Source organism: Agelaius phoeniceus, chromosome 1 (assembly GCF_051311805.1).
Source record: "Agelaius phoeniceus isolate bAgePho1 chromosome 1, bAgePho1.hap1, whole genome shotgun sequence".
Classification (NCBI taxonomy): Eukaryota; Metazoa; Chordata; class Aves; order Passeriformes; family Icteridae; genus Agelaius; species Agelaius phoeniceus.
Genome location: NC_135265.1, coordinates 86,931,889 through 86,954,542, shown reverse-complemented (window position 1 = coordinate 86,954,542; position 22,654 = coordinate 86,931,889).

The window sequence follows — 22,654 nt, the reverse complement described above, 5'->3', positions numbered from 1 at the left end:
TGCTGAAGATCATTTGCTTTCCTTTGCACTGAAACAGCAGAGAGTGCTCAGGCAGGCACAGAGCAATTTACTCAGTGTGTTGCCAAAGTACCTGTACAGTTTGCAGCTTCTGCTGCACAAAGGAAAATTTCCATCTTCAATGCCAACCTGACACAACCTTCGTATTCTGGTCAAAGGAGGTTTTCAGGTATCATAGGAAGAGAAAAGAAACTCTGTAAAGGCTGGGAGAAATGGTCTGAGAAGTAAGGCTCAGATTCTAACTTAAATGGTAATTTGTCTTGCATAGTGAATTTGCCTCATGTTAATTCAGAGTCCTGCTGCATGTCTGGAATGTGGAGTTCAGTGTAGATGAATAATAAATGAATGTAAGAATGTTAAATTCAGAAGTTAATTTTAACAGCATCACATGCATTAGTGACAGCATTAAAAAAATGCATGTGGATTCATATTCTACAAAGCTGTGACAGTTATTTTATGTGAATCCCCAGCACTTGTAAATGTTTAACTTAGATGGTGCTCTTGCATACTGTACTCCCTAACTTTTATGTTCTGGGCTGAGTTGAGTTTGACATGGGATTTTTCTAACTCTGGGGTATGTGATGTAACAATACTCTGAGATATGTGATGTACATGTGTGATAGCTTTAAATTAACTAGTCTGAATATGGCTAACAATTTAGCTATGAGATTATAAAAGTACTTTACATGTCTGAATAAATCTATTTGTGGTTTGCTTTTGTGAAATTTAGTAGGATTCTTTTTCCTGTGCTCTCTGCCTAACCTGAGTTATCAAATGGAACATCAAGAATATGGTTAAATGTCTAAGACTTAAGGGTAATAATAATATGTAGCTTAAATTTTGTGAGGAGAGATCTCTTCATGCCTGTAGCCTCTCCATTTCTCCAGCCCCAACATCTGGTTGATATTCCTAGAACTCTGCCTGTTGTTTCTTAAAGCAAGGATTGCTAAAGTAGGGAGCTTTTCTTTTGTGATTGCATCCTTGGTTAGCTCCTCATCATGAATCATTCTTGGGCATTTGTATAACTGTCAGTTTCTAAAAGAGATGATTTATAAGCTATATATAGATGGCACAAAAACACTGGAAAAACACATGGTTTTTGAACAAACACCCATGAGCAAAGAGTAGTTAGTGGTTGTGTCACAGACATGTTTTATGAAAAATCCTGTCCTTAGGATTTTTTCTCCTGAGAGGCCTCAGAAACAAAATGTAAATTATCTGCTGCTGTGGAGTGCAACAGGTGGATCTTTGATTGGTCCATGTTGGTTGTTTCTAATTAATGGCCAATCACTGTCAGCTGGCTCAGACTCTCTTAGAGTCAGGAGCTTTTGTTATTCATCCCGCTCTCTCCTTGCCTTGCAAGCCTTCCTGTGAAATCCTTTCTTCTATTCTTTTAGTGTATTTTTAATATAATATATATCACAAAATAATAAACCAGCCTTCTGAAACATGAAGTCAGATCCTTGTCTCTTCCCTCTTCCTGGGACCCCTGTGAACATCACCACATGGTTGTGTCTATGGCAGCTGTGTAGGAGTAGCCCTCCAAGGCACTGGTTGGCTCTGGAAAGTGGTTGGTTCAGTGATGTTTCATGGAATTTAGATTAGGAAGGAGAAGTTAAAGGCAGGAGAGCAATTGTCTTCCAGGCTGGGAGCTACTTTTTTCCTGTTCTTGTAACTCTGTGAGCAGTCCTAGAGCCTTTTGGCTGCAGCAGAAACATCACTGTTATCCTCAAACCAGACTTGGTAGGTGGATGGGATTTGCAAATTGATTGTTCACTGCTCTTTAAGAAGTTGCCTCTGCTGTAATTTAGACCTCCTGCTTTTAAGAAAAAGTGGAGACATCAGTTTTGGTTCTTTCTGTGCTTCATACATCTTTATTTATGCTAACTAGCCACACTTGAAACAATCAAATGTGTCTTATGACTTGCATTTTGTATCAATTACTGTTGAAAGAATGATGGTGTAAAAAGTCTGTGGATTGCACCAAAACCAATAGTTGTTAATTATTTTCTGATTTTCTGATATTCAGAATCTGTATATAATGGTGGCCCTGTATATAATCATTTTATCAGTAATATAAATGGAAGACATTTGTACCCAAGATGGTCCTCTTTTAAGAGAGAAACTTTGCATATTCAGTAGATACATAGGACTTTATGTAAATTCACAACACCTCTGTGGAAGTTGGAAATAAAAAAATAAGTGGTGGCATGTATAAATCTCAGATCATCACTAGTTTTATTCCACTGTTATGAAAAGTCAGGATGGAGTGATCACATGATAATATAAAACATTAAAAGAAAATTGTCTCACTCGTTTGTGTACTGAAGCAGCATACTTTGCTTGGAGATTGTCTATGTAGAGCAAAGTTTGAGTTCAGTAGCACAAGGGACAGGAAATCTGTGATGTTGCTGAACAAAACTTTTATAAAAGGACCTCAAGAGATACTAATGAACAAAGCAGTGAATACCAGAGACTACTAAAAAGGGATCTTGGTGACAGCCTCTGTGGACCATGACTGATAATATCAAAAGCTTCTGTCTAGACATTTTTCCTTTTTATTCTGTTCTATGAATGTTTTTCAAGGGTATGACTGTCAAATTTGCAGTTATTCCTTGTAATGAGAGGGTTTTGTGTTCCATTTAAACATAATTCTATTTACTAACTGAGAAAGCAAGTTTCTCACTTTTTGGGCCTGATGGTTATGTGTTTCTGCTGTTAGTATGTTGTCTATTTAATCATGTTTGGAAGGTATAGGCAGTTGTAACTCAGAGACCTTATTCTCATTATTTTATGGAACAGATGACCTGTGTGACTTGAGGTACTGTGAGGGCTTAAAAAGCACAATTGCCTGTTCCAAACACTTTTAAAGGCCATAGGAGAACTTTTCCATGAGATAAGCACAGCAGGGAGCAATAGCATGGCATCAACACCAGGTCTGGCAGAGGTGAGATGTAGCTAGCACATTCTGTGTAATGCATCCAAACAAAAATTCCCACTGCAGCACACTGTAAAGAAGCAACTGCCTGTAGCCATGTCACAGGTCCAAAGAAAGATCACACCCAGTTATAGGACTGATGGCATCTGCAACCACAGAACACTCTGTGCTCTGACCCTTTCCTGCAAATATGTCTCTGTGGATACATGGAACTTGGACTGTTAAGTCACTGTGACAGAAACCTGAGAAAACCTGGAAAATAATATCACCTTTATCTTATCTCAGACCTAGGAGGGGTTAACAAATTCAGGGGACAAGAATGTATCACTTATAATGGACACAAAAATGTGGAATTTACAGGGCACAAGGAAAGTCAGTTCAGCAACTGTGCAGAAGTCAGCTCCTACTTGGTAAAAGTTAATTTCAGCAGGGAGAAGCCACAACCACCAACTCATGGCACACTAACTGAAGAAATCACTGACTCAAAAGAAGAGGAACACTGTGGACTAATTAGCATGAGAAGCAAGGAAATAATTTAGCCAATAGAATAAGAACTGTGTAGCCAATGAGCAGTAATTGCTTTGTTTGCAAAAATATATAAGTAGATAAGTTTGGAACAGTCTTGGGACCCCACTACCACTGGGAATCCCATGGTGAAAAAGGGTGAGTGGAATGCTGCTGGATCCACCAGTGGTGGCCATCTTCTGCTTGAGTTCTCTCTGCCCTTCCCCATCTATCTATCTCACATTTAATGTTAAATAAATCTGTATTACTGACTTTGGTACATGGTGTTGATTGCACCTTAATTTGGGCTGAGATCACTTAGATCATAACAGGTACTGAAAGAAAACATAATTTTGGAGACTGAAAATATGCATTATTTAACTGGGATTGCAGTGTTATCCTTTGGACTTGAATTAAACATATATTTCTAAAGATGAGTTGGAAAAACCTACCTATTTAATAACTTGATTTCTTTTCCCAAATAGTGATAGTGAGAAAAAATGGTAATGAAAAAAAGATAAATTTGCACTTACAATCCCCATCAAGAACGAAGTAGGTATATTGGGTAGTATGTTATTATTCAGCTATTAAGAAAAATACAATATGGCATCTTTTTTTGAGAGATACATCAGTGGTCTGCGAAGTGAGGCATGTGCAAGATGGGGTGTGGGAGGAAATACTGGAGCTTCCATTTATCTATGCTTTTTAGATTAAAAAAAAATACACAAAATTAAGTATTAGTAGTACTTCATATACAGCTTGATGCTGATGCTCTGACTTGGTCCATGTGTCAGATGACCACATTAAGGTCACAGGGTCTACTCAGGGAAGACTGGGTGCTCCAAAATGTAGAGAGGTTGACAATGGTGCTGTCTCTTGTCTATTCCCTTGAAATATTTTGTGATGTATTACAGTTTACATGTGTCTGGTTAAGTGGATTTCAACAGTATATGTTCTACTTTTAGCTAAACTAACCCTCACAAAATAGGAAAGTATCTTAAAAAGATAGCTGCAAAGGAACTTGTTGATCAAATGTAAGGCTAATAATGTGAGAACAAGTGTACAAGAAGGAAATGGCAGAGCTGACACTTCTAGTTATATTAGAAGCTGTCAGCTGCATTATGAGGTGAAAGCGATGATCTTACCAGATCTGACAAGAACTTGGAAAAAAGTTGTTATAGAAATAAACTGAATTTTGAACCAGACTTTTGAATTGTTGCATCACAAAAAGTTGAACTGAATTGACAAAAAACAATGGACCATATTCAATCACATACCTCTCCCTAAAAAAATGGAAAAAATTAGTTTTGTTTTTAGGGGAAAGCAAAAATGGGGTTCTTAGGCTGTTTACAAATACCATTATATTTAAATTATTGGTTATTTAATCCTTAATTTATGTTTTTGTTTGTTTTGTTTTATGCATAATGTATTAAAGGAGTAGTACATGTACATAACTATTAAAGAAAAAACTATGCGTGTGTTAGGAGTGCATGCTCAAATTTATTTTATTTTATGCTCAATAGGCATATATGGAAAAAAATTGGAAACTGTTGAACAAGGGAATAGACACTTAAAGAGTAAATAGAGATTAGATGATTTACCTTCATTTGTTTAGTGTCCTACGACACTCTAGACTGTTGGTGTTGTGGGGAATGGCAATTTTCCTGTCATTTACCACAGTTTGCTTCACATGGGATGTCTCAGAGGTGAATCAGTTGTCATGTTCAGAATACAGCATCCTGGGATGCTGCTGCTACTCTGAGATGTGTTGTGCAGTGCCTGAGTAGTGAATTCAGCTAAAGAGTCTACATATTAACTGCTGGCATTTTGTTGAGTTCATTAGCATCCTTTTTTAGGTTTTAGCTTTTTAAATTGAGTGGCTTTCACCAGAGTGATTAGCACTAACCTTGGTGCTGGTGGGAAGGTTAACATGACATAAAATTTTTTGGAGCACAAACTTTGTCATGGTCATCATTATATGAAGTACTGCTGTATCGGTCAGCCAAGGACACCTTGATTAGTCTATAACATCTTTTGATTAACATTTTCTTTTTCCCCCAATGACAGATATTTATTAATACAAGCTACATAATGATGATTTATTTCTTCTACAGAACTATATACATGTTCTTGTATTTCTGATTATATAGCAATTTTTGAATTAATGGTAAAAGACTAATGACCTGAGGAAAGATCTGTGGAGATGCAAAACTTTGCCAACTCTGACTGTATAACATGGTGCTTTTTATGTTGGTTCTACATGAATGAATGCATAATCATGTATTTAATGTGAATGTTGGACATTACTCTGTGGTAATGAATTAGGACATTATTTTGCACAAGAATTGCACAGGGAAATGCAATCAATGACATTTCATGTTCTTTTCAGCTAATGTCATTATTTTTATAGTCTCATTTCAGTATTTTCTTTCACTTCAAAAGTCTAGTGCTATTATTTTGGGTGAAGCAACTCTAAATCCACATTTATTAGGGACACGACTTTTCATACATCCACACTAATTCTAGAATTTAAACTATGGGTGTGCAAGTTAGGGCCTGAGGTAAGAGTTTCTTTATGCAATTATAATTTTAGACAATGCAATGCCTTTACTATGAATGTGACGAGGAGAAGATACTGTATTAAGTGATTTATCTTTTTCTCTTTTTTTTGCTTAAATGCTTTTTCTAGTAGTCTTTAGGAATAGTTGGTATGTTCTATCCAGAGGAGGAGGTAATTTGGTAATCATTCAAATCCATTGACAACCATTTAATTACTTGGTGTTTCATATTTCTGTTGTCTTCCTGTGCAGTTTCTGTCTGACTCACTGTGAAGGCAGTCCCTTTCCACTCTGCCTAGTTTATAAACCTGGGATATCTTTCCCTATGCCCTCTTTATCTGCACCTGTGCACCTTTTTTCTGTGCTCAGGCAATTACTTTGCCCTGCAAAACCAACTATAAGGGTCAAGCAGACCAAGCCTCTTCTCTGCATCCACCACTAGCTGCACTGATGAAAAATGTGCTGGTGGTGCTAAGCACCAAAGAGGACTTGTAGAATGGGCTATTTCTGCCATGCAGGTGACCTGTCTGGAGCTGTTCTCCAATGATAGAGGGTGGGTGGGTGGTGTGTCTGTCTAGAAAATGTTGCATTTCTGGACTTGCTTAGCTTGTCCTAAAAAGAAGTCATATATTCTTTTCAGAAAGCAGGAGGAGATCAGAGGACTAATTGTTACAGCAGTTTGCTCATGTATTGTGTTGGTAACTGGTGGACCACCACTGATTCGATTTTCTAAAAAATGTACTGCCAAAATATTCACAATGACTTACTGGGGAGTGGAAGAACAGGAATCAATCTTAGAGGATGTATTTCAACAGAAACCTGGAAGGTTATTAAGTTGCCACTGTAATATTAGGAAGTTTTTCTACCTTCTTGTTTTAAAGCTCACAGCTTCCAGGTTTTTAAAAATAGTTGTGTACTTTTTGAAGGTCTAGTATAATTTTTTCCCCCTGTTGTTTATGGAAGATGTTGGATCTGCTCTTTATTTAGAGACTCATTTGGATTTAGAATTACTAGTTTTATGAAGAAGGATCAGTTCTGCTTACATGTGAGGTGACTTTCCAACAAGTCTTTTACTGTTGTGTGTTTTCTTCTATTTTGCTTCAGTTCTGGAGCTCCCTCTTCTTTAAATTTTATTTCAGTTCTGAGATGGGTTCTTCCTACTTTAGTTGTGTTAAATATTTATATCAAATAAAGAGGACTAGTGGAAGAAATAGAGTTGGGATGAAGTTGTTATCCAGTAGTACCCTGGAGATACAATGAGTAAGTCAGGTGTTTAATATGAAAGAGTGATCAGTTTAATTTCTGCATCCTTCACATCTCTGTGTAATCATGTAGTTCAACAGCAGTTAGCACAACATGTCACCAGTGACAATGTTATAAACAGATTTTAATTTACAGATAAATATTAAAATACAGAAAGAAATTCTACTCCTTTTTCCATCTGCTTATGTGAATTCCCACACATATGTCAGGATTGCAGCAGCATGTACTTAAATTATGAGTGAAATATGTTTATTTAAGTAACACGTTGTGCTCGGCTTTTAAGAGAGCGCATCTGGTCCTGCTTTTCAGTTTAATAATCAGTTTTTAAATGCATGGGGATTTAACTTTGGGCTTCAAAGTAAAACAAATCTAGGGTCTTTCCTCTATTTCCTCCTAATCTTTTGAGCCCTTATTTTTGTTCAGAATAAAGCACCAGTGAACTATAATGCCAAGACTCTCACATTTTTCTCAGCCTTAATTTCTTGTGTTTTCTCTTGTGTTCTTAGTAATGGTGTGTGGAGGGCTTTTTTTAACGTTTTTCAAGCCACAGCAGTAGAATAAGTGCAGATTATCATTCTTTCCTCAGGCTCTGCTTTGCTGTTGTGATTCTTGAACGGAAATAATATGAACACTTAAATGTGACCAGAATGGCTTCCTTGTTGCAAGAATAAAGTCTGGTTTTCTACAGAATTTTGGCCTTATGAAACATGGCTTTGACAGCAGTGGCAAAATAGCATAAAAATGAGCAGGAAACCATCTTGACACAGATTTTTGGGGTTCTGGTTTTAATAAGTCCCATCTTCCACTGCATATCCATCTTGCCTAGTCAAACAGGAGGAGGTTCTGTCTCAAGATTAATATTCAGAAGTTTTCACTGATTTCTGCTCCCTGAAACTCTCCTCAACAGTCAAGATTACACAGTGCTTCTCAATAAGGTTCCTGGTTAAGATTTTTTCTTAAGAACAAGTTAAGTATTATGTATAAATAAAAGATGCCTGAATTGGACAAAAAACCCCCTGATTTTGTGGGTAGCTGTGGACAACTCCATGCATCAGGATTTTCAACTGACCTTGATTAGATGTGAAGAAAAAGATCTCCTGCAAACTACATGCCACATTTCTGCCTCTAGGACATTGCTCCTGCTCTAATGACAGAATTTGAGCATTGTTATAACTGTGTGGCTATAAGCAACGTCTTTGCTATAGTTCTTTACTTTTTCCTTGGTGTACAGTAAATAAGTCCCCATTTTTGCATTTTTAGTTGGGGTTTTTTTTTAATGTTTTAACATAGCTAAGTGTTGACTGTGAGTACTATAGACCAAGTCCTTTGAAAATTGCCTTGCAGAGTGGTGAGAGTGCATTTCTGGACAGTCGTGGTTCATAAATTTTATGTAGCTGATGAATTACACAGTAGATAACCACCTCATACTTTGTATTTCCTGCTGTGGATAGAGAAACTTCCTGAGCTCTCTGTGGTAGAGAGGGACAAATAATTTATTGGCTTTTCTCACTTCTGAGTTTTGTGTTTTTGGCAAAGGACCAAAAACATTTCTTGCTGTATGACAAGAAACCCAGTCTTTTTCCTAAGTCTGTTATTCAACCATCTGGGAAATGATGTTTGTTCTCCCACAGAAAAAAAAATGCTATTTAATTTCAATGCGGTTGAGCAAACTTGAAAGTCAGGTTTTCATGTATAAATGTCATTATAAGAAGCATCTCTCCTGTAGTGCAAGCTAGCTTTTAAGTGCTGTGACTGGGAAGTATCCTTGTCTTTCATGCCTTCCAAAGGATCTTATCCTAATTTAAATTATGGGGTACTGTAGATTTACTAGCCTTGGCCACAGCCAAGAGTATCTTGGGACAGCTGGGTGCCTGAGGTGCTGCCCCTGCATCCATTGCTCCCATGCTGCTCTCTCAGAGAACTCTGCTTAGGCTCAGAGGGTTGTCTCCAGGTCCTCTTCCCACATCCCATGGGACAGACAACTCCTTGTGAAGCTAGGTTCCTCCCCTGCTGCCCCCCTGCCCTCTGCATCTTCCTGTTGAAACTGCTCTTTGCCCCCATTGTCTTCCAACACACCTCAGAACACCTGGCTTTTGCTTTAGTGTCATGGTTTAACACTGGCACAATGCCAGTGCCCCCATGAGAATACTCTATTCCTGGTTTCTGCTGTGAGATGTGACCAGGAATAAGCAAAGCAGGCTCCCACTTAAGAGAAAAAAAAATTAACTAAACTACAAGGAAAAGGGTGGAAAAAAGAAACACGCAAGGAAAATGACAACTTCACAAATACATCTCCTCCTCCTCCCCACCAAATTCCCAATACAATACATCCCCCAAATCATTGACTCTCGGTCCGGCACCACCCTTCAGAATACTCAATCCTCAGGTCATCAAGAGGAGAAGGAGTCCTTCTTGTGCCAACGGTGACCTCTTCTTTTCATGTCCAGCGCTCTCACCACTGCACATGGACCAGAGCTGCTTCTGGGATCGACTTTTAAGGATGCTTTGTCCCACTCCAAAAAGGCACAGTCTCAACTTTGGGACACATGTTCCCCTCGATGTTTTTCACCCCATTGGGCCGAAGGGTACCCACATACAACCCTCTTGGTCCTGAGGCATTGCCTCCCCCTGGATGCAGTCTCTGTGTCACAAGGAACACGGTTCTGTCCATGGCTGTACAAAAAGAGTCCAGCAAAAGCCACTCCATCTTTTCCCACTACGATTCTTCTCTGTTCTTCCAACATCTCTCACTTGCCCAGGCCTCTCTCACACTTGCCCATTTCCTTCTTCATCTTCCACTCTATCTCTCTTCTAGGAAAGGTCAATGTTCTGTAAAGTTCTCATTCTCTGAAAAGGGGTTAAAAGCTCCTACAAGCGGCCGGCTGCACCCCCCCCCCTTCTTCTCCGTCCCAGCTGTGCTGCCGGCACAGGCCCATGTTTATCCAGTCTCAAGGTTACAGTCCCAGGCACTGGGGCTCTTTCTCTCTCTCTCTCTTTCTCTCTCTCTCTCTGTCTCTCAGGGGGCTGCCTGGTGTCTCCCGGTGTCTCTCTCCCTCTGTTCCACCCTTCCACCCCTGGGCTCAGGCCTACCTCTCCTGGCTCATGGCTTTTCCCCTCACCCTGCCCAGCCAGCAGCTGGGCCGGGGGAGAGACCCGAACTCTTTCCCACTGGAAACCCAAGAGAGCCTCCCAGGGGAGAGCCCTGCTTTTAACCCCATGTTCAGGGAGTGGGTCCAATATCCCAATGGCCACATTAGATGCCAATATTGAAATCTGAGCACCAATTGGCCTGACCCCAACATCCCAGAAAACATATTTCCTGTCAAGCCACCACATTTAGTCTTCCTATTTCTCTAAGGATGAGAAACTTGCAGCTTATTGAAATTCTAAATACAGAAGTGTTGGAATAGAAATGGTGGGAATGTGTTTTAAAGGATGTTTTACAAGTAAACTGAATAATGATAAGGATATCTTTGAAGTAGTTAAATTTCTTTGTAGTGAGTGCCTGCCTTTGGTTACAGATATTTGAACACGTGGACAGTAAATGAGCTTTGAACTTGGCTGACTGGTTTTGTCTGTATTTTGGAAGGGATATGCAAACAAACCAGTGCTCTTAAGCTGTTTGAGGTAACAGTGAATATAAAATAGAAAATAAGTAGAACATAAACCTAGTTATCCAGGTACATTTTAACTTCTGATATATGTGAAAAGCATAGTTTCTTAAACAGTAATTTTCTTTACAATGGTATATTTTTTGCAGTCTGAGTTAGATGGAGTATGTCTATTCTGTATAGTTTATATCTCTATCTGTTTTATATATATTGCCTCAAGACTAAGTAGTCCAAGGATAGTTTGGGCCCTCATAGCAATGACAGAAATAATAAAGCACAGGACAGTTTTCAGGCTTCGCAGAAACTGCAGAGAGCTTGGAACAGCAGGTATTGCCAGCAGCTGTGCTTGACTGGGTGGCTAGGAATGATGGACAGATTTATCACAGGTGAGTTCATAAAGGTTGCTATGATTCCAACAGGAGAGCAAATATATTGGTTATAGGTGCTATATTTCAGAGGCATAAAGTCAAAGAAAAGCTATGTTCCCAGAAGGGATTAGAGAGCCATAATGTCATATGTCCAGAGTGACTGTCATTTGCAAACAAGCTAGGGATGTGTCTTACTAATGCACTTAGACTGAGCAAAACACTGCTGCAGAAAGCATGTGAACCACAGCTGATCATGTTATCAGTTTCAGTGATCATTAGAGCTGAAGGAAAACCAGAAACTACCAGGTGTATGTTTGGAGAAGTGATGTACATGTTTAATTCCATTAATTTGAGATTAGGTGAGCAGGAACCTTAGGTTTTTCCCCAAGACACTACACCTTTCTCAGGCACTTGTTTATTGGATTACTTGAGAATATAAACTGTACTCTTAAAGCAATAGAAAACAGTACTTTTTAAACTCTGAATTGCAGTGCCACTATTTATCTTAGAATATCAGATTTTACTGGCTATTATCTTTACTATCCAAGAGCTGATGCTGATGTGTAGAAGTCTAATTATTAGCCATTAACAAAGGTATGAGTTATTTGAACCAGCCAATTATGAGGAAATAACATTTTTCCATGCCAAGAACCCTGAAAAAAGCTACACCACAGGAGCATATGTACTTAGTCAAACCAAGTAATTGTGCATTCCTACCTCATCTCTGATAAATGGCTGGGAGGAATAAACAAGCTAAGAATAAAATACCTGGGCAACTGTCATTACAAAGAATAAAAGAACATGGCAAGTGTCTACAATACATATTCCTGATTCCTGTCCAATTTTTACTGGTTATTTCCAAGGAACTTCAGAGCCACCTGTGATTTCTCCACAGTTAGGTTGCCGTTAATAGATTGGTTTTTGTGATTATGTCCACTCTCTTCTTGTATAAATTTTTACCATAACTATATCCTTGTCAAGGGATTCTATGAACTGTCTCCAATTTAAGAAGTAGCTGACTGGGGCTGTGAAGACAGATGCTTACTAGAGGTGTCTATTTTATTGAAAGCTTGAAAACCACACAAGCTCAATGGAAAAACATTGTCTTCTGCATGGTGTTGACATACATTTTATGTCCAATATTGTGCCTATGTGACACATTTAAGCATATTGATTTACAACTCTTTCTTAGAGTGGAAAAGGAGTAAGAGAGTAGAAATAAAAAATTCATGGGATATACTGATTAATCCTGCTAAAATCTGGGGTATGTCAGCCTGTTCAAAACAGTGTGATGGCTATGACTGTCAGGAATTACACCTTTGAACTGGTGTGTTGAGACTTGTGAGCCGGCAGCTTTGAGGAGTTTGTTGTGGGAGCTGTGACAGTAAATTGGTGCTATGGACAGGACCCTCAAAGGGACTGAACAGCCCCTTAGAGGTTTTAATTTGGGATGGGCTCAGCTTTCTCCCTCCCTGAATGGGAGATAGGATGGAATCTGGAACATGCAGGAATAGGACATGCTAAGCCTTGAACCCTTCACTTTGTGGGAAATACTTGCCTCATCCTTGTCTTCCTAAGTGAAATGTGCCTTGTGTCATGCTGATGCAGCCTGAAAGAATAAAAAGATTTATGACTCTTTATGGAAATGTTTAGATAAAGTGCAAAATGAGAGAGAAAAAATTCTACAAAATCTGTCTGACACTTTACAAAAACATTCACAAGTTCTGGTTGACTTTTTACAAAAACATTTACAAAATTTGATTGTCTCCTTACAGAAATTTTCAGATCAGGAGCAAAAAAAAAACTGAAAGGGCAAAATTGGAAACTCTGCTGCAGACAGAAAGAGGCCTTGTCTGACAGCTGCACTTTGTGCCCTGTATGGCTGCAGAGTGGGAGAAATTACTGAGGACATTGTTGGATGCTGGGATAGGAACAAGACATTGTCCTTGGGAACATTTATTTTGTTATTGCACTATGATTGAATTATTTGAAGGATCAAAATGATGAAGACTCTGCTATGGGAAGTCTTGGGCAATGCCAGTGAGGAAACCTGGTCAGATTATCTGAGTGTGGGTTGTGTAGCTGCAAAGAAGCCTTGATCCCAGCTCAGGTGGTGCAGGTGTGGCTCCCAGAGTGGCTCCTGGATGGCTGGAAAGGGAAATGTCCTCAACAACTGTACAGAAAATATACAAGTTCCCTGATATGTGGTCTGATGTCTTTGGACAATGGCAACATCTCTTGTCCCCTTGATGGGTTGTGGCACTGCTCCTGGCTTTGTAGAAATAATCTATTTTGTTATTCACTGTTTTCCCTAATGGAGATGATTCATGTCACCAACTTGAGGCAGATCTGGAGTGAATTTTGAGAATGAAGGGGGAGTCTGAACGTGTTTTTGAACACATCATCTTGTGGCATTGTATAACATCCATTTCTTTTGGTGCTCAGAGATCTGCAGGAGTGTGAAGGAAAAACAAGGATCTCTTTTGTATTTGTGTAGAAGTAAATTCAAGTAAGTCTCCTAGGTTTTTATCACCTTCACCTCATATTTTTAAAAGAGGGAAAATATCTCTGCTATCAGGTTAATAGTGATGAAGATTCCTCTACTTTGGATTTCTTTGCTCTGTGCAGCAACAGCAGCATATCATACCATTGAAATCATAGCTGAAACTATGATTATGGATAGTGCAGGCAGCAGTGTTTGACACAAGTCTAAACTAACTAGGCAAGCACACCTCTTATGTTGTCCTGTTATGGTAAGAGAGTTCACCTTGATTTTTTTAGTAGTCTCTCTAGTTTGGTGAAACAGGTGGTATTTTATTGTGGTTATAAAATCATAATTTAAAGATGAAATGTCCTGGAATTTTTTTCCCTTGTATGTAATGTACTGTGACTTGAAACACACACAGATGTAAATGTCTGAAGATTTTCTCTGCAACAAAAGCAGACTGCTAATTCAAAATGGGAATGGACTGCTAAGTACTACATGTTAAAAAAGCCTCTTTAAACAGTTCTGTGTCATTCAGCAAGAGCACTTCTCTGGGAGTATTATTTTAGGAAAAATTACTTGAAAACATGCTGAAATATGCATTGGAATGTAATACTTAGTTTTGCTGTAGGAATTCACATTCAACTATGCAACTCATTTTTTTTCTGCACATTTGAAGTAACTTTATGGTGGTCGCTTCTTCTCAGTGAATCTGTTGTGAATGCATGTGTGTGATGTCTTTTGTAATGTATTAGAAAGTCTTTTTAATGAGGTCTCTTCATAAAGAGTTAAGCAAGTGCTGTCATATTAATGTGAATGCCTTCAGTTGAGCCTAAGAGTGTAGTGCAGGATAATATGAACCCTCAAGTTTCCAAGTTGTTTTTATACCCATACTAAGGCAGCAAGTAATAAAAAATTAATATGATCTCCATTGGTATTTCAGCATGTTTCTCTTTAGATATCTCAAAGCACAGTATGAGACCTGTGATACACTGGTCTAGATCAAGGTTAAGGTCTCTCCCATCCCAAACTGTTGTATGTTTCTATGAGATATTTTTACTTCGGAACAAATGATCAAAGCATATTCCTTTACAGACCCAACAAAACTTTTGTTCTTTTTCTTTCTTGGGTTGTGTGTGAAATGAGGAAAAATCCTAGTCCCATTATATTCTTTTACGCAAAACCTCTCTCTTGCTAATAGTTCTTAGTTGTTGTCTCAAGAGGTATTTTGCTGAGAAGGCATTTGGAATGCAATTTGAAACATGTACTTTCAAGTGAATAATCTGCATGTAGTTCATGCTTTTATATCTACTATTTAGATGATTAAATTGAGGTATGTGTCTTTTCTATGCACAGATGATAGAAACTCTTTCATTGTGGAGACTCATACATGAGACTGTTTCAGAGCAGAATAGTAATGTACTTCAGCTGTTTGTGTTTTCTGCATGGTTCTGCTTTTTTTTCTCTTTTTTTGTTAATGCTTCTGTTTTGCTTTTCTAAACTTTTCTTTCTGTCTTGCTCTAAAATTATTTGTGAAAAGATTTTTTTTTTGCCCTTTCTCCAGGATAAAAAATTATGCTTTTCCAGTGTCCCCAGGTCAATGCTTGGTATTTTTGGTGCAGTAAGAAATGGATCTAAGTTTTTTCTTCAAATCACTTTTCCTAATTGGCTTATATGAGGCATTTAGAATTCTCTTCACTTCCAGAGATTTGTTCTTACTGCTCTAAAGGGTCAAGAAGAAGCAGATGAGCAGATTACTGATGGGTTTGTGATCTGCAGTCACTTGAAGAGCTGCATTTCCTAGCTCTGTGTTATGATTCTAGAGAGAGGGATCCTCTCTCCCAGTGCAGCTGTCAGATCACACAGTGTGTGTTCCAGGTAATATTTCAGAAAATATTAACTCTTCTAATTTTAGCTCAGGTCATCTTAGATCCAAATTTCAAGGGCAGAAAATGGCCATCAATGTAAAATCACAGTCATCTGATGCTTTTCAGTGAAATGATTAGCTAGATTGCTCTGGATTATAAAAATGAACAGTATTGCTTCATGTTGAGATAAAAAGTACAATCTGCACTATGGGTCTTGGAGTTTGTTGTTGCTGACAGAATGGGCAGTTGAAGCTGCTCTTGTGTGAGTTCATAGTTTGTGTTCTTAAACTGTCAAAAGCCTTTATTGTGGTGGGAGTGTTGACCTAGGAAATGTCTTGTTTTCTGTCAAGTGTGTTGCTACTATTTCTCTAATATGAGAGCCTCTCACTTTGTTTTCAAGGTAATTTACAGACCTGCACAAGACCACAGGGTTCCAGGAGGCACTAAAATCCTCTAGCTGATATTCCTGGCTTTTCTCTGGGGCAGTAGCTGGTAAAAAAAATTACTCATTAGACTCTCATGCTTAGAGTTATAGCCCTTCAAAATACTCTAGTTGTGAATAATTAACATGCAAGGTAACTGGAAATTTATTAGAAATATTTCAGAATTCAGTGGATGTGGAGAACAAGGGCTCTGAATGAAGAGCTTCTCTAACTGTTCAGTAGAGTTTCTCTGGTGATCAAAGGCTTTACCAACCTAATTAAGACTGGGGCTGGAAACCCAGAGCTCTGCATTCCCATGGGTTTTTCTGGTATGGAAGGTTGCTCTGTTTCCTCATGACTTTCCAGGATATTGGAGAAAGTTCTTATCCAAGACTGTAATTTTATGAAAAAAGAGACACAAGGGAGTAAGGAGACTAGGGAGTAACCAGATGTTCAGGGTGTGAAGCTGATACGTCTGGTAGTGTAACAGTGATAAGGGCAAGATGTGCACCAGCACCTCTTTGCCAGAAGGACATTCCTGACCAAATTGCCTTTTCCAAGTCAAGAGCTTCTCTTAATTCCAAAGCAAATGTAGTGGGCTTATCTAGAACAGTTAGACTTATTTTAGGAACACCGAAGTATTAGCATAGATAGAAGATATAAATGTGACATGTTCATTTTAATACATGTTGAACTGCATCTCCAGTAATACAGGATGATTATGAAGCTCTTCAGAGAAGTAATAAAGGTGGTAGAGGGATCTCTGAGGGGGACATGAAGGACAACAAGATAAAGATACTTAAGATGGAGAAGACTCAACATTCAAATCAGGTAAAAACAAGAGAGATGACTTTGTTATATAGCACTACATAGGAAAAGGAAAACTGTGATCCTACTAATCTGGAGACAGCAAAATTTATTTAGAACAGGTGAAAAATAAAATGTTCTAAGTCCTATCAGTTGTCCTTGTGGAAACACTGATGTCTCTAAATGACATTACATTATTTAATACTGGAAAATGAAATAAATTCCCACAACAGGAATATGTTTAGATTCTATAGGTTAGAATTTCAGAAGTTCTGTCAAACTTTATTTTCATCTGAAACTGAAGTTGAGATATTTCATTACCTTAGGATTTTGACAGCTAAACACTCTTGAGATCTGCTTACATTGAAAATACTTACTGTTTTGAGTTTGTATGTGTGTAGTTATGTTGCCTGCAGCACTTGACTATCATCTGCTGTGGTTGCTGTAAAAAGGTTAAGATCATTCTAAAAGTATTTTCACAGGGAAGAAAAACTCAGTAACAGAAGAGTCTTTCAATAAGCTCTGAGAAGTGCACCAAGTATCAGTGTCTCAAAACTGAAGCTGGAAAAAAAAAATCAGGCAAAACCCAAATGAACAACACTTGCTATAATGTTTTGGCGTCTTTCACACACCCATTGAAATGGATTCCATATTTGGTGTACTTAGTGGCAAGGGGTAATATTTTTTGCACTTTTTTTGCTGTACTGTCTTCTGCTTGCTCTCCACTAAGATGATATTGACTCATTTCTATATGATCCTGAACGATTCCATTTACATTAAATTTGAAACTAAACCTCATGTTTTTATTTGCTGCTTCTGGTTTTAGGGAGTCTCACTGTTACTAGTTGTTCCTTTTTTCTAAGCAAGTTAACAGCAGCCCTGTGGTTTCAATTTATTTTTCTGTTTAACAAGAATATCAGAGTTTAATGAACTTGGGAAGAATACAAGTGGGACTAAAACAACTGAATGGATTTGTGAGCTTTACTACAAGTGAGGAGTCTGACTTGGTGGTTTAGTTAACTGAGAAACAACCAAACCTACCCTTTTTGAAGACCAAGGTTTTAGGCTCACTTCTTTTTCCCTTTTCTTTGGGTTTGCTCTGAGCTGTTGCTTCATATATTCCCGCAATTGTTACCAAGTAACAGCCAGCAAATTGGCCTTGTCTTTAACAGGAGAATGCTTGGGTGTTGTTTGGCTGAAGATGGTTCTTGCTACTTGACTCCCTTGAAGAGAGCAGTAATGTCAACTTATTTCTTCTAGGAATTTCAAGTATGCTGGAAAGACTTTTTTGCTTCACTGTGCAGGTGGCTTCTTTAATAAACCATTAACCTGGGTTGCAGTGAGCCTTTTCTTCTCATCTCATCACACAGTAGGGCATTCAGTTTCTGGAGACTGCTTTGAAGGTTTCTTTTCTGCATGTGGGTTTTTTATTTATTAAATTATATTAGCAGTTCTTCCTCATTGATTCTTCACATTGATACAAACTCTGAGCTCTACTGCATCTGCAACATTCAGTGTGGATGTGTAGGGAAGTGGTATGCTGTTCTTTTTAATCTTTGCTTTCTTTATTCTTCTATTTTTCCTGTGAGGGGCATGATCCCAGTGTTTCAAATCCTTAAACATAAAACCCCCCCAAACCAATCCTCCTACTGTTGTACAGAGTTTTCTCTTTTCCTGAAGAAGTTTCAGTACAGAGGTTTCTGCTGTAACCCAAGGGGTATTGAGAAACCTTCCTTAAAACAACAATTACCATATTGTTAGAAGTCCTAGTCTTTTACCTGCCCATAAGCCCTTCATACCCACAAAGCCTTTCAAGTTCAGGTGTCTTAGTTTGATGTCCCAGGAAACTATGCCAACTTCTAAAATGAGTTTTGAAAGCTCTTTCTACAATAATCTTTTCAATTGTAGTATTGCAACACCATATATCCATATTTTGCATCATCACTGTGGTGATCTTGTAAAGAGGTTGACATAGCAACACAGGTCTGTTGGCTAGAGGGACCAAGACCATGCCTGGAAAGTGGTAATCCATCAGTTCAATGGTCACAAATGGGATTACATCTCAATGAATGCTGTAGAAGTGATAAAACCTGTAGCATCTTATGAAACATCTTAAATTTTCATCAAAATCTTTATCTTTGAAGGAGATGTAGTCGGCTTCAATAAACTGCACTTAATTGTGCAGTTTGTGTGTACTCAGACGTGCTCATAAATGTATACTCTCTGAGGAATATTTAGTGGGTTGTACCAGGTGAAAATTCAGACCAGGACAAAATTAGTGACTAGAGAGATGCTTTCATGGGCAGGTCTGTTCCAGGCATCTTTTTCTTAAGATCAGTAAGCTATGTGTTCTGCCTTTACCTCTGAAAGAATGAGTGAACTGTGCTGAACTGAGTGGTATCGTTGCCACTGCTCCAAATGTTTTGACAGGAAGATCTATGTTTTTACAAAGCTTGACTGATCTTTCACTCTTGTATAAAAAATTTTTTCCTTATCTATCTTTTTGACACTTAGTTGTCTCAGACTATTTAAGCAATGTGTCTCCACTGGTTGTGGCTGGGACAAAGCTCATTTCTTTGGAGCAGTTTGCATGTTTTGGATGTGCTTACACAGTCTTTTCTGTTTCTCAAACTGTCCCACCAGCAGTGAGGAGGCTGGGAATGCAGAAGAAGCTGAGCGAGAACACAACCAGGACAGCAGACCCCAAATGACCCATATTATATAATGTTGTTACCAGGGCACAAGGGAAGAAGGAAGATGGAGAAATTAGAAGGAGGGAGGTGACTTAGGGGAGTGATGGTGTTTGTATTCCCAAGTTGCTGTTAAATGTGATGGAGCCCTCCTCTTTGGGGAATGGCTGAACAGCTGCCTGACCTTGGGAAGTGGTGAACAAATTACTTGTTTTGCTTTGCTTGCATACAAGGTTTATTTTTACCTTTCAAACCATCTTTATCTGAACCCATGTCTTCCTGCATTTTTATCTTTCTGATTCTCTCTGTCATGCCATAGTGAGGGAGTTAGCAAGCATGGTGTTTTGCTGCCTGCTGGGGTTAGATCTTGACAGAAGGAAATTCTTTAAATGAGTGGGGCTGATCTGCACTGCTAGTGCTTTAAATAATCTTTCCTATGGACTTTATCCAGTGAAGCTGACCAGGACCCCAACATGAGCCAATGCATTCTTGAGGGCTTCACTTCTTCAATGAAAATTCCTTTCAAGAGAGCAAGTGATAAGGTCTAGCACAAGTATTATTTTTTATCCAGCCTTTATTCTAATACAGTGAATGTAGTATATCCCAGTATATGCATGTGTAGCATATGCATGGAAATCAGAGCAGAATTTTTGGGTGTGGACTTAACAGTGTCTGTGTTAGAGCATACATGCAATCATGTGCCTGTTTTCTTACTGCCCCTCATATCAATTTCACAGGCAGAACAGCTGTATATTGTCTGCTGACATTTTTATGGGAAGTTATATTGGATGACTGTGGGAACTATGTTATGACATTGTATTACCTTCTGAAAGTAGTACTATTACTTATGTCAAGGTAGCTTACTTTGTAGTCTGTACACATTCCCCAGTGGCTAGAAAGCTAATGATTTAAAGATCATTTTATGTTTTAAAAGAGGCTTCTGTGGATGCATTTTATGTTTTAAAAGAGACTTCTAGTTCTGAATGTGGTAGGATGCAATTAGTTGTACAATGTGGTTTGTAGCTACCCATTTACAAATAGCAGGCTAAATATAAAGTGTTCTAGCTACTGCTGCTGCTAGTTCTGGAAGATGCTCAGTAGGCAGCCTGCAACTTTTTTTATTGGAAAACCCTTATCTTTGATCTGCTAAATTTTGTATGTTTTTTATGCAGTTATTCCGAAGACAACAGGCATTGCATTGAGACTTCATGATTGTTTTTCTTGCTTTTGTCCCCATCTGTACTAACCCCTCTTTCAGCTTTTGGGAGCCTGAGAGTATTTCACCTGTGTAGGGAAAAACAAGTCCCACAAAAACCCCCATGCTATTATCAGGTTTTTATGCAAGTTAGTGAGCACCTTCTGGTTGGGTTCAATCCAAGGTGCAGAAGTAGCTTCTGATGTATTTGTGTTTGATAGTACCTGGGAAGGGAAAGAAGGTGGCAAATCTCATCCACTGAGTATGGAAAATAAGGCGTAAGAATATGGCATACACATATGTGTGCGTTCTTCAGGTTCAAGCCTGGAAAATTGTAAATCTGGTAATACATTTACTTTAGAGATGGATCTGAGGTCTATAGGAAGATTGGATGGCATCTCTTACTTTTTCTTGGGGCACAAGAGGCAGAACTGAGTTTTGGCTCAGCACAATGTGAGCACTGTGCTCTGTCTCCCAAAGCAGGTTGGTATAGCTGAAAAGAGGTGGTGGCGTTGCTACTTCCCCTTCTGCTTGAAGTTGTTTGGCAGCATCTAGAAAGTCCATCTGGCTGTAGAGGTGGGCAGAACTCAGAGGCATTACTTGGCTACTAGTTTACCCCATCCTTTCCTATTCTATCTTCTTCCCCTGATGCAGTGAGTTTTCCTCTAGCACTTGAAAGGTTGAAATTCTAGTTCTATAACTTTATAACTTGTGTAGTAAAAGTTTTGAAGGCTTAGCCTGGAAATGTCACTTTTCTGCTTGAGAAACCTTGTTTTTAGAATATCCAATTTTGGTGTGTAGTAGGAGGATTTATGCTTGCTGACAGAGGTAACTGCTGAGGCATGGCAAAACACATTTACTTAAAATTTCAGCATTTTTTTCCAGGTAAAGAAAAGAAACAGTATGAGTAAATGAAGTGAGGAGTGTTTATGAATTAGATGTAATATAAAGAAATTACTTTCTTACTCAGCAGCCTGAGTTGCTGCAAATATTGCTATATTAGAACTGAATGTCATGGATGCCCTTGTCAATATTAAATCTTTGGTATAAATACTATTTCTTGCATATGTGCTAGGAATATGGTGGACTCTACAACAGGAATTGAACTAATCTGTAAGCAAGCACGGTCTTTAAAGATTGCTTAATTCCCTTTAAGAAGAATAGCCTACGCTATCACATGCAAAGAACAGTTATCTTCTAGAATTTCAAGTGTGAACTAATCTTATTAATTTGCCTTCTGCTTCATGAATACTTATTTTGTCTCTGCCACATGTCTGTGATATATTGATTCTATTATTCTATTTTTCCTGCTTAACTCAAAAGGCATGAACATGTCAATCTTAGCCAGCCTTCTTACAGGGGAAAACCCTGGGAAGATTATGGACAATTTTGTCCAGTTCTAGCAAGTTATTTTTTGGACAGAGCATTGTCACTTTTTTAGTGGTTATATGAGCTCTGGGTGTACCACCAATGCAACAGCATTGTCATTTGGTGCTTTTTAGAAGTCCTTAATACTGCAAGTGAATCAATAATAGCAGTTCTAGCTGTCCTTGAAAGGGATTCGGATAAAGGGGTTCAAAATAAATAGACTAATGGTGAAGTTTAGCTGGTCCTCTAAACTATTTGTCACTTACAATTGCAAGTGAAGGAACAAGTAAATTTTCAATGGGAGACTTAAACCGTTTTCCAGAAGAAGGAAAAAATTCTTTACTATTTCATTCTGTTGTGTCTAAATGCAATAAAATGGATACTTGATGGGTTATACTGGGTTTTTTGTTAATTAGTTTTTTTTGAAATAAAATGATAAGCAATAAAAATGTAATACCACTTATCCCACTTATCTCAACATTATTTTTTTCCTGAAACTTGTTTGTGTATTCTCAGTTTGAGTTCTCATTCCCCAAATTCAGCATCACTGCTCAAATTG